The sequence below is a fragment of the Rhinoderma darwinii genome, unplaced genomic scaffold (genome assembly GCF_050947455.1).
Source record: "Rhinoderma darwinii isolate aRhiDar2 unplaced genomic scaffold, aRhiDar2.hap1 Scaffold_963, whole genome shotgun sequence".
Classification (NCBI taxonomy): Eukaryota; Metazoa; Chordata; class Amphibia; order Anura; family Rhinodermatidae; genus Rhinoderma; species Rhinoderma darwinii.
The window spans coordinates 7,215-20,000 of NW_027464538.1; positions in this window are offsets into that span (position 1 = coordinate 7,215).

Consider the following 12,786-nt stretch of genomic DNA (forward strand, 5'->3'; position numbering starts at 1 on the left):
CGTGCCACTACATACCGGTCACACCATGGAAGTCATTCTCCGGGTTGAACCAGGTACAGCTCCCGCTAGAACGTGTAGCACGTCCTCCTTCACAGTACTCGGTTGGACTCACCACCGTGGCCGAGCTCCTGCAACTGCTGGTCGGCCTGGGACTTCAGAAAGAATGCACCACAGTTCTTTCATGGAAAGTCAGGTGCAGCGGACCGACCAGCGAACGAGGCCGACGGGACTTCCAGGAGGCCGGCATGACGTGCCACTACATACCGGTGACACCATGGAAGTCCTTCTCGGTTTGAACCAGGTGCAGCTCCTGCTAGAACGTGCAGCACGTCCTCCTTCAAGGTGTTCGGTTGGAGCCGCCAAGGTGGCCGAGCTCCTGCAACTGCTGGTCGGCCTGGGACTCCAGAAAGAATGCATCAAAGTTCTTTCGTGGAAGTTCAGGTGCAGCGGACCGACCAGCGAGCGAGGACGACGGGGACTTCCAGGAGGCCGGCATGACGTGCCACTACATACCGGTCACACCATGGAAGTCCTTCTCGGGTTGGACCAGGTGCAGCTCCCGCAAGAACGTGCAGCACGTCCTCCTTCACGGTACTCGGTTGGAGTCACAGAGCTGGCCGAGCTCTGCAACTGCTGGTCGGCCTGGGACTCCAGAAAGAATGCACCAAACTTCTTTCATGGAAGTTAAGGTGCAGCGGACCGACCAGCGAACGAGGCCGACGGGGACTTCCAGGAGGCACCGTGAGAGGGCAGGCCGGTACCTATTGCTCAAACCCTGGAAGTCACTCTCGGCAGGAACGGTTAGGACTTCCCGCTAGGAAGAACCGTTGGGACTTGGAACTCAAAACCTAGATGCCCTCTCACAGGATTTCAGGTGAAGGAGATATTCACACCCCTAAAAGTGTCACCACCTCAAATACACCGGGGTAAGGTGCCAAAGTACCCGGGCTCATGGAACTGCTGCCCGGCTGAGGCCCAAAATAAAAACCTCATAGGGTTTTTTCTCCAAAACGTCAATGAAGACAGACCTGCGAGCGAGGCCGACGGGACTTCCAGGAGGACGGCAGGAGGTGCCACTACCTACCGGTCACACCATGGAAGTCCTTCTCGGCTTGGAACGGGAGCAGCTCCCGTTTGTACTTCCTCGTTCACGGCTTTCGGTAGGAGTTGCCGAGGTGGCCGAGCTCCTGCAACTGCAGGTCGGCTTGGGACTTCATAAAATACCATAAAAAAAAAAAGTGTTTTTTTATTATGAAGGTAAAACTCACAGCGGGACCGAGCCGTGAGCCAGGCCGACGGGGACTTCCAGGAGGACGGCAGGAGGTGCCACTACCTACCGGTCACACCATGGAAGTCCTTCTCGGCTTGGAACGGGAGCAGCTCCCGTTTGTACTTCCTCGTTCACGGCTTTCGGTAGGAGTTGCCGAGGTGGCCTTGCTCGTGCAACTGCAGGTGGGCTTGGGGCTTCAGGAAATAACATAAAAAAAAAAAATATTTTTTTATTAAGAAGGTAAAAAAACACCGGATCCGACCAGCGAGCGAGGCCGACGGGGACATCCAGGGCAGCGGCGTGAGAGGGCGGCTTGGTGCCGCTATCGCCGTGGAAGCAGCATTCGGCCTAAGCCGGGAACGCCTCCCGCCCTCCTCTCGTCCTGGAAGTGTTGGACTTGGGAGGCGGAGCAAGTTCTCCCTCTCACAGTATTTCAGGCGTAGGAGATGTTCACACCCCTAAAAGTGTCACCTCGCCAATTACACCGGTGGGAGGTGCCAAAATGCCCGGCCTCCTGGAACTGCTGCTTGGCTGAAGGCCAAAATAAAAACCTCATAGGGTTTTTCCTCCAAAACGTGAATGAAGACAGACACGCGAGCCAGGCCGAGGGGGAGTTCCAGGAGGTCGGCATGAGGTGGCCGCACCTACCGCTTGAGCCCTGGAAGTCCGTCGCGGACCGGAAGTGCATGTCGGGCGGGTGAACTACGGGACTCGCCGCGGGCGCTGTGGAGCTCCCACAAGGAAGCTGCCGGCATCCACAAGCTCCACGGGGCCCCTCTATCCCCCCACGGGTGCAGAAGGCAGGCACACCGCCGCTAATAGGCGGAGCTGGCTCCCGGCCGCTGTCATGCATCACTCGCGGACCGGAAGTGCTTGTCAGCCGGGTGGACACGGCGGGACTCGCCGCGGGTGCTGTGGAGCTCGTACAGGGCTGCCCCCGGGCTGGCACAGCTTCCACAAGGCTCCTCTATCCCCCCACGGGTGCAATAGGCAGGCACACGCCGCACACGCCGCTCGTACACGGAGATGGCTCCCGGCCGCTTTCGGTAGGAGTCACCGAGGTGGCCTTGCTCGTGCAAATGCAGGGGGGCTTGGGGCTTCGGAAAATACCATAAAAAAAAAAAGTTTTTTTATTAAGAAGGTAAAAAAAAAAACAGCGGGACCGACCCGCGAGCTAGGCCGACGGGGACTTCCAGGAGGTCGGCATGAGGTGGAGGCTCCTACCGCTCTTGCCCTGGAAGTCCGCAGAGGACCGCGGGCGCTGTGGAGCTCCCACAAGGAAGCTGCTGGCATCCAGCAGCTCCCACGGGGCCCCTCTATCCCCCCACGGGTGCAGAAGGCAGGCACACCGCCGCTGATAGGCGGAGCTGGCTCCCGGCCGCTGTCATGCATCACTCGCGGACCGGAAGTGCTTTGCAGCCGGGTGGACACGACGGGACTCGCCGCGGGCGCTGTGGAGCTCCCACAAGGAAGCTGCCGGCATCCACAAGCTCCCACGGGGCCCCTCTATCCCCCCACGGGTGCAGAAGGCAGGCACACGCCGCTGATAGGCGGAGCTGGCTCCCGGCCGCTGTCATGCATCACTCGCGGACCGGAAGTGCTTGTCAGCCGGGTGGACACGGCGGGACTCGCCGCGGGTGCTGTGGAGCTCGTACAGGGCTGCCCCCCGGCTGGCACAGCTTCCACAAGGCTCCTCTATCCCCCCACGGGTGCAATAGGCAGGCACACGCCGCACACGCCGCTCGTACACGGAGATGGCTCCCGGCCGCTTTCGGTAGGAGTCACCGAGGTGGCCTTGCTCGTGCAAATGCAGGTGGGCTTGGGGCTTCGGAAATACCATAAAAAAAAAAAGTTTTTTTATTAAGAAGGTAAAAAAACCACAGCGGGACCGACCCGCGAGCTAGGCCGACGGGGACTTCCAGGAGGTCGGCATGAGGTGGAGGCTCCTACCGCTCTTGCCCTGGAAGTCCGCAGAGGACCGCGGGCGCTGTGGAGCTCCCACAAGGAAGCTGCCGGCATGCAGCAGCTCCCACGGGGCCCCTCTATCCCCCCACGGGTGCAGAAGGCAGGCACACCGCCGCTGATAGGCGGAGCTGGCTCCCGGCCGCTGTCATGCATCACTCGCGGACCGGAAGTGCTTGGCAGCCGGGTGGACACGACGGGACTCGCCGCGGGCGCTGTGGAGCTCCCACAAGGAAGCTGCCGGCATCCACAAGCTCCCACGGGGCCCCTCTATCCCCCCACGGGTGCAGAAGGCAGGCACACCGCCGCTGATAGGCGGAGCTGGCTCCCGGCCGCTGTCATGCATCACTCGCGGACCGGAAGTGCTTGGCAGCCGGGTGGACACGGCGGGACTCGCCGCGGGTGCTGTGGAGCTCGTACAGGGCTGCCCCGGGCTGGCACAGCTTCCCCATGGCTCCTCTATCCCCCCACGGGTGCAATAGGCAGGCACACGCCGCACACGCCGCTCGTACACGGAGATGACTCCCGGCCGCTTTCGGTAGGAGTCACCGAGGTGTCCTTGCTCGTGCAACTGCAGGTGGGCTTGAGGCTTCCGAAAGTACCATAAAAAAAAAAAGATTTTTTTATTAAGAAGGTAAAAAAAAAAACAGCGGGACCGACCCGCGAGCTAAGCCGACGGGGACTTCCAGGAGGTCGGCATGAGGTGGCCGCTCATACCGCTCTTGCCCTGGAAGTCCGCAGAGGACCGCGGGCGCTGTGGAGCTCCCACAAGGAAGCTGCCGGCATGCAGCAGCTCCCACGGGGCCCCTCTATCCCCCCACGGGTGCAGAAGGCAGGCACACCGCCGCTGATAGGCGGAGCTGGCTCCCGGCCGCTGTCATGCATCACTCGCGGACCGGAAGTGCTTGGCAGCCGGGTGGACACGACGGGACTCGCCGCGGGCGCTGTGGACTCCCACAAGGAAGCTGCCGGCATCCACAAGCTCCCACGGGGCCCCTCTATCCCCCACGGTGCAGAAGGCAGGCACACCGCCGCTGATAGGCGGAGCTGGCTCCCGGCCGCTGTCATGCATCACTCGCGGACCGGAAGTGCTTGGCAGCCGGGTGGACACGGCGGGACTCGCCGCGGGTGCTGTGGAGCTCGTACAGGGCTGCCCCCGGGCTGGCACAGCTTCCCCATGGCTCCTCTATCCCCCCACGGGTGCAATAGGCAGGCACACGCCGCACACGCCGCTCGTACACGGAGATGACTCCCGGCCGCTTTCGGTAGGAGTCACCGAGGTGTCCTTGCTCGTGCAACTGCAGGTGGGCTTGAGGCTTCCGAAAGTACCATAAAAAAAAAAAAGATTTTTTTATTAAGAAGGTAAAAAAAAAAACAGCGGGACCGACCCGCGAGCTAAGCCGACGGGGACTTCCAGGAGGTCGGCATGAGGTGGCCGCTCATACCGCTCTTGCCCTGGAAGTCCGCCGAGGACCGCGGGCGCTGTGGAGCTCCCACAAGGAAGCTGCCGGCATGCAGCAGCTCCCACGGGGCCCCTCTATCCCCCCACGGGTGCAGAAGGCAGGCACACCGCCGCTGATAGGCGGAGCTGGCTCCCGGCCGCTGTCATGCATCACTCGCGGACCGGAAGTGCTTGGCAGCCGGGTGGACACGGCGGGACTCGCCGCGGGCGCTGTGGAGCTCGTACAGGGCTGCCCCCGGGCTGGCACAGCTTCCACAAGGCTCCTCTATCCCCCCACGGGTGCAATAGGCAGGCACACGCCGCACACGCCGCTCGTACACGGAGATGGCTCCCGGCCGCTTTCGGTAGGAGTCACCGAGGTGGCCTTGCTCGTGCAAATGCAGGTGGGCTTGAGGCTTCAGAAAATACCATAAAAAAAAAAAGTTTTTTATTAAGAAGGTAAAAAACCAGCGGGACCGACCGCGAGCGAGGCCGACGGGGACTTCCAGGAGGTCGGCATGACTTTGCCGCTCATACCGCTCTTGCCCTGGAAGTCCACAAGGGGCGCTGCGGAGCTCGTACACGGCTGCCCCCGGTCTTGCACAGCTTCCCCATGGCTCCTGTATCCCCCCCCCCCCCCCCCCCCACGGGTGCAGGCACACACCGCTCATACACTCTGGAGCTGGCTGACAGCCCAGCTGACATGCCACCTCCTAGCCGACCGGAAGTACATGTCAGGCGGCTTGGGACATAGTGGGACCCCCCCCCCCCCGCTGGCGCTGAGGAGCTCATACACTGTTGCCCCCGGGCATGCACAGCTTGCACACGGCTCCTCTACCCTGGGCTGCAATGGGCAGCACACGCCGCTCATACACTCTGGAGCTGGCTGACAGCAACTGCTGCTGATAATGATGATGACGATAATGTGCAAAGGGTTATCTATCGGCGGACAGTGTCACACTCTGGCCCTGGAACTGTGCCCCGGCCTGCCTCTGCTGCTCATTACCGCCTCTGTCATTTTTTGAACATACCCCACTTTCACTTGATTTTAAATGTGTCACTTTCAGTAGCAGAAATGTCATTCTTTGACATTTGGGCCTTTTTATTTTCACTGCTGTTGGGTCACCAAATGGATCTCCTTATCTCGAGGCCTAGTCCTCTCCCCACCGCCCTGGAACTCTGCCCCGGCCTACGCTGCGTGCCGTCACACTCTGGCCCTGGAACTGTGCCCCGGCCTATGCTGCCTGCCGTCACACTCTGGCCCTGGAACTCTGCCCCGGCCTGTGCTGCCGTCACACTCTGGCCCTGGAACTGTGCCCACGGCCTGCCTCTGCTGCTCATTACCGCCTCTGACATTTTTGAACGTACCCCACTTTAACTTGATTTTAAATGTTTCACTTTCAGTATCAAAAATGTCATTCTTTGAAATTTGGGCCTTTTTATTTCCACTGCTGCTTGGTCACCAAATGGATCACCTTATCTCGAGGCCTAGTCCTCTCCCCACCGCCCTGGAACTCTGCCCCGGCCTACGCTGCCTGCCGTCACACTCTGGCCCTGGAACTGTGCCCCGGCCTATGCTGCCTGCCGTCACACTCTGGCCCTGGAGCTCTGCCCCGGCCTGTGCTGCCGTCACACTCTGGCCCTGGAACTATGCCCCGGCCTGCCCCTGCTGTTCACCACCGCCTCTGACATTTTTGAACGTACTCCACTTTCACTTGATTTTAAAATGGTTCACTTTCAGTATCAAAAATGTCATTCTTTGACATTTGGGCCTTTTTATTTTCACTGCTGTTTGGTCACCAAATGGATCTCCTTAGATCGAGGCCTAGTCCTCTCCCCACCGCCCTGGAACTCTGCCCCGGCCTACGCTGCCTGCCGTGACACCCCTGGCCCTGGAACTCTGCCCCGGCCTACCTCTGCTGTTCACTACCGCCTCTGACATTTTTGAACATACCCCACTTTAACTTGATTTTAAATGTGTCACTTTCAAATGTTTCACTTTCAGTTGCAGAAATGCATTCTTTGACATTTGGGCCTTTTCATTTTCACTGCTGCTTGGTCACCAAATGGATCCCCTTGGATTGAGGCCTAGTCCTCTCCCCACCGCCCTGGAACTCTTCCCCGGCCTACGCTGCCTGCCGTGACACCCCTGGCCCTGGAACTCTGCCCCGGCCTACCTCTGCTGTTCACTACCGCCTCTGACATTTTTGAACATACCCCACTTTAACTTGATTTTAAATGTGTCACTTTCAAATGTTTCACTTTCAGTTGCAGAAATGGCATTCTTTGACATTTGGGCCTTTTCATTTTCACTGCTGCTTGGTCACCAAATGGATCCCCTTGGATTGAGGCCTAGTCCTCTCCCCACCGCCCTGGAACTCTTCCCCGGCCTACGCTGCCTGCCGTGACACCCCTGGCCCTGGAACTCTGCCCCGGCCTACCTCTGCTGTTCACTACCGCCTCTGACATTTTTGAACATACCCCACTTTAACTTGATTTTAAATGTGTCACTTTCAAATGTTTCACTTTCAGTTGCAGAAATGGCATTCTTTGACATTTGGGCCTTTTCATTTTCACTGCTGCTTGGTCACCAAATGGATCCCCTTGGATTGAGGCCTAGTCCTCTCCCCACCGCCCTGGAACTCTTCCCCGGCCTACGCTGCCTGCCGTGACACCCCTGGCCCTGGAACTCTGCCCCGGCCTACCTCTGCTGTTCACTACCGCCTCTGACATTTTTGAACATACCCCACTTTAACTTGATTTTAAATGTTTCACTTTCAAATGTTTCACTTTCAGTAGCAGAAATGTCATTCTTTGACATTTGGGCCTTTTTATTTTCACTGCTGCTTGGTCACCAAATGGATCTCCTTGGATTGAGGCCTAGTCCTCTCCCCACCGCCCTGGAACTCTGCGCAGGCCTACGCTGCCTGCCGTGACACCCCTGGCCCTGGAACTCTGCCCCGGCCTACCTCTGCTGTTCACTACCGCCTCTGACATTTTTGAACATACCCCACTTTAACTTGATTTTAAATGTGTCACTTTCAAATGTTTCACTTTCAGTTGCAGAAATGGCATTCTTTGACATTTGGGCCTTTTCATTTTCACTGCTGCTTGGTCACCAAATGGATCCCCTTGGATTGAGGCCTAGTCCTCTCCCCACCGCCCTGGAACTCTTCCCCGGCCTACGCTGCCTGCCGTGACACCCCTGGCCCTGGAACTCTGCCCCGGCCTACCTCTGCTGTTCACTACCGCCTCTGACATTTTTGAACATACCCCACTTTAACTTGATTTTAAATGTGTCACTTTCAAATGTTTCACTTTCAGTTGCAGAAATGGCATTCTTTGACATTTGGGCCTTTTCATTTTCACTGCTGCTTGGTCACCAAATGGATCCCCTTGGATTGAGGCCTAGTCCTCTCACCCACCGCCCTGGAACTCTGCCCCGGCCTACACTGCCTGCCGTCACACTCTGGCCCTGGAACTCTGCCCCGGCCTGCCTTTGCTGTTCACCACCGCCTCTGACATTTGTGAACATACCCCACTTTAACTTGATTTTAAATGGTTCACTTTCAAATGTTTCACTTTCAGTAGCAGAAATGTCATTCTTTGACACTTGGGCCTTTTTATTTTCACTGCTGTTTGGTCACCAAATGGATCTCCTTGGATTGAGGCCTAGTCCTCTCACCCACCGCCCTGGAACTCTGCCCCGGCCTACACTGCCTGCCGTCACACTCTGGCCCTGGAACTCTGTCCCGGCCTGCCCCTGCTGTTCACCACCGCCTCTGACATTTGTGAACATACCCCACTTTAACCTGATTTTAAATGGTTCACTTTCAGTATCAGAAATGTCATTCTTTGACACTTGGGCCTTTTTATTTTCACTGCTGTTTGGTCACCAAATGGATCTCCTTGGATTGAGGCCTAGTCCTCTCCCCACCGCCCTGGAACTCTGCCCCGGCCTACGCTGCCTGCCGTCACACTCTGGCCCTGGAACACTGCCCCGGCCTGTGCTGCCATCACACTCCTGGCCCTGGAACTCTGCCCCAGCCTGCCCCTGCTGTTCACCACCGCCTCTGACATTTGTGAACATACCCCACTTTAACTTGATTTTAAATGTTTCACTTTCAGTAGCAGAAATGTCATTCTTTGACATTTGGGCCTATTTATTTTCACTGCTGTTTGGTCACCAAATGGATCTCCTTATGTCGAGGCCTAGTCCTCTCCCCACCGCCCTGGAACTCTGCCCCGGCCTACGCTGCCTGCCGTCACACCCCTGGCCCTGGAACTCTGCCCCGGCCTGCCTTTGCTGTTCACCACCGCCTCTGACATTTTTGAACATACCCCACTTTAACTTGATTTTAAATGTGTCACTTTCAAATGTTTCACTTTCAGTTGCAGAAATGGCATTCTTTGACATTTGGGCCTTTTCATTTTCACTGCTGCTTGGTCACCAAATGGATCTCCTTGGATTGAGGCCTAGTCCTCTCCCCACCGCCCTGGAACTCTGCCCCGGCCTACGCTGCCTGCCGTCACACCCCTTGCCCTGGAACTGTGTCCCGGCCTGCCTCTGCTGCTCACCACCGCCTCTGACATTTTTGAACATACCCCACTTTAACTTGATTTTAAATGGTTCACTTTCAAATGTTTCACTTTCAGTATCAGAAATGTCATTCTTTGACATTTGGGCCTTTTTATTTTCACTGCTGTTTGGTCACCAAATGGATCTCCTTAGATTGAGGCCTAGTCCTCTCCCCACCGCCCTGGAACTCTGCCCCGGCCTACGCTGCCTGCCGTCACACTCCTAGCCCTGGAACTCTGCCCCGGCCTGCCTCTGCTGCTCACCACCACCTCTGACATTTTGAACATACCCCACTTTAACTTGATTTTAAATGGTTCACTTTCAAATGTTTCACTTTCAGTAGCAGAAATGTCATTCTTTGACATTTGGGCCTTTTTATTTTCACTGCTGCTTGGTCACCAAATGGATCTCCTTGGATTGAGGCCTAGTCCTCTCCCCACCGCCCTGGAACTCTGCCCCGGCCTACGCTGCCTGCCGTCACACACTCTGGCCCTGGAACTCTGCCCCGGCCTGTGCTGCCTTCACACTCCAGGCACCTGGAACTCTGCCCCGGCCTGCCTCTGCTGCTCACCACCACCTCTGACATTTTTGAACATACCCCACTTTAACTTGATTTTAAATGGTTCACTTTCAAATGTTTCACTTTCAGTAGCAGAAATGTCATTCTTTGACATTTGGGCCTTTTTATTTTCACTGCTGTTTGGTCACCAAATGGATCTCCTTAGATTGAGGCCTAGTCCTCTCCCCACCGCCCTGGAACTCTGCCCCGGCCTACGCTGCCTGCCGTCACACTCCTAGCCCTGGAACTCTGCCCCGGCCTGCCTCTGCTGCTCACCACCGACTCTGACATTTTTGAACATACCCCACTTTAACTAGATTTTAAATGGTTCACTTTCAAATGTTTCACTTTCAGTAGCAGAAATGTCATTCTTTGACATTTGGGCCTTTTTATTTTCCCACTGCTGCTTGGTCACCAAATGGATCTCCTTGGATTGAGGCCTAGTCCTCTCACCCACCGCCCTGGAACTCTGCCCCGGCCTACGCTGCCTGCCGTCACACCCTGGCCCTGGAACTCTGCCCCGGCCTGCCCCTGCTGTTCACCACCGCCTCTGACATTTGTGAACATACCCCACTTTAACTTGATTTTAAATGTTTCACTTTCAGTAGCAGAAATGTCATTCTTTGACATTTGGGCCTATTTATTTTCACTGCTGTTTGGTCACCAAATGGATCTCCTTATGTCGAGGCCTAGTCCTCTCCCCACCGCCCTGGAACTCTGCCCCGGCCTACACTGCCTGCCGTCACACTCTGGCCCTGGAACTCTGTCCCGGCCTGCCCCTGCTGTTCACCACCGCCTCTGACATTTGTGAACATACCCCACTTTAACTTGATTTTAAATGGTTCACTTTCAGTATCAGAAATGTCATTCTTTGACATTCGGGCCTTTTTATTTGCACTGCTGCTTGGTCAACAAATGGATCTCCTTAAATTGAGGCCTAGTCCTCTCCCCACCGCCCTGGAACTCTGCCCCGGCCTACACTGCCTGCCGTCACACTCTGGCCCTGGAACTCTGTCCCGGCCTGCCCCTGCTGTTCACCACCGCCTCTGACATTTGTGAACATACCCCACTTTAACTTGATTTTAAATGGTTCACTTTCAGTATCAGAAATGTCATTCTTTGACATTCGGGCCTTTTTATTTGCACTGCTGCTTGGTCAACAAATGGATCTCCTTAAATTGAGGCCTAGTCCTCTCCCCACCGCCCTGGAACTCTGCCCCGGCCTACGCTGCCTGCCGTCACACACTCTGGCCCTGGAACTCTGCCCCGGCCTGTGCTGCCGTCACACTCTGGCCCTGGAACTCTGCCCCGGCCTGCCTTTGCTGTTCACCACCGACTCTGACATTTTTGAACATACCCCACTTTAACTAGATTTTAAATGGTTCACTTTCAAATGTTTCACTTTCAGTAGCAGAAATGTCATTCTTTGACATTTGGGCCTTTTTATTTTCACTTCTGCTTGGTCACCAAATGGATCTCCTTATTTTGAGGCCTAGTCCTCTCCCCAACGCCCTGGAACTCTGCCCCGGCCTACGCTGCCTGCCGTCACACCCTGGCCCTGGAGCTCTGCCCCGGCCTGTGCTGCCGTCACACTCTGGCCCTGGAACTCTGCCCCGGCCTGCCTTTGCTGTTCACCACCGACTCTGACATTTTTGAACATACCCCACTTTAACTAGATTTTAAATGGTTCACTTTCAAATGTTTCACTTTCAGTAGCAGAAATGTCATTCTTTGACATTTGGGCCTTTTTATTTTCACTGCTGCTTGGTCACCAAATGGATCTCCTTGGATTGAGGCCTAGTCCTCTCCCCACCGCCCTGGAACTCTGCCCCGGCCTACGCTGCCTGCCGTCACACACTCTGGCCCTGGAACTCTGCCCCGGCCTGTGCTGCCTTCACACTCCAGGCACCTGGAACTCTGCCCCGGCCTGCATCTGCTGCTCATTACCGCCTCTGACATTCTTTGAACATACCCCAATTTAACTTGATTTTAAATGTTTCACTTTCAGTATCAGAAATGCCATTCTTTGACATTTGGGCCTTTTTATTTTCACTGCTGCTTGGTCACCAAATGGATCTCCATATCTCGAGGCCTAGTCCTCTCCCCACCGCCCTGGAACTCTGCCCCGGCCTACGCTGCCTGCCGTCACACCCCTGGCCCTGGAACTCTGCCCCGGCCTGTGCTGCCTTCACACTCCAGGCACCTGGAACTCTGCCCCGGCCTGCATCTGCTGCTCATTACCGCCTCTGACATTCTTTGAACATACCCCACTTTAACGTGATTTTAAATGTGTCACTTTCAGTATCAGAAATGTCATTCTTTGACATTTGGGCCTTTTTATTGTCACTGCTGTTTGGTCACCAAATGGATCTCCTTGGAATGAGGCCTAGTCCTCTCCCCACCGCCCTGGAACTCTGCCCCGGCCTACGCTGCCTGCCATCACACTCCTGGCCCTGGAACTCTGCCCCGGCCTGCCCCTGCTGTTCACCACCGCCTCTGACATTTGTGAACAAACCCCACTTTAACTTGATTTTAAATGTTTCACTTTCAAATGTTTCACTTTCAGTAGCAGAAATGTCATTCTTTGACATTTGGGCCTTTCTATTTTCACTGCTGCTTGGTCACCAAATGGATCTCCATATCTCGAGGCCTAGTCCTCTCCCCACCGCCCTGGAACTCTGCCCCGGCCTACGCTGCCTGCCGTCACACTCCTAGCCCTGGAACTCTGCCCCGGCCTGCCTCTGCTGCTCATCACCGCCTCTGACATTTGTGAACATACCCCACTTTCACTTGATTTTAAATGTTTCACTTTCAGTAGCACAAATGCCATTCTTTGACATTTGGGCCTTTGTATTTTCACTGCTGTTTGTTCACGAAAGGATCCCCTTATCTTGTGGCCTAGTCCTCTCCACGCCGCCTTGGAACTTTGCCCCGGCCTATGCTGCCTGCCGTCACACTCTGGCCCTGGAACTCTG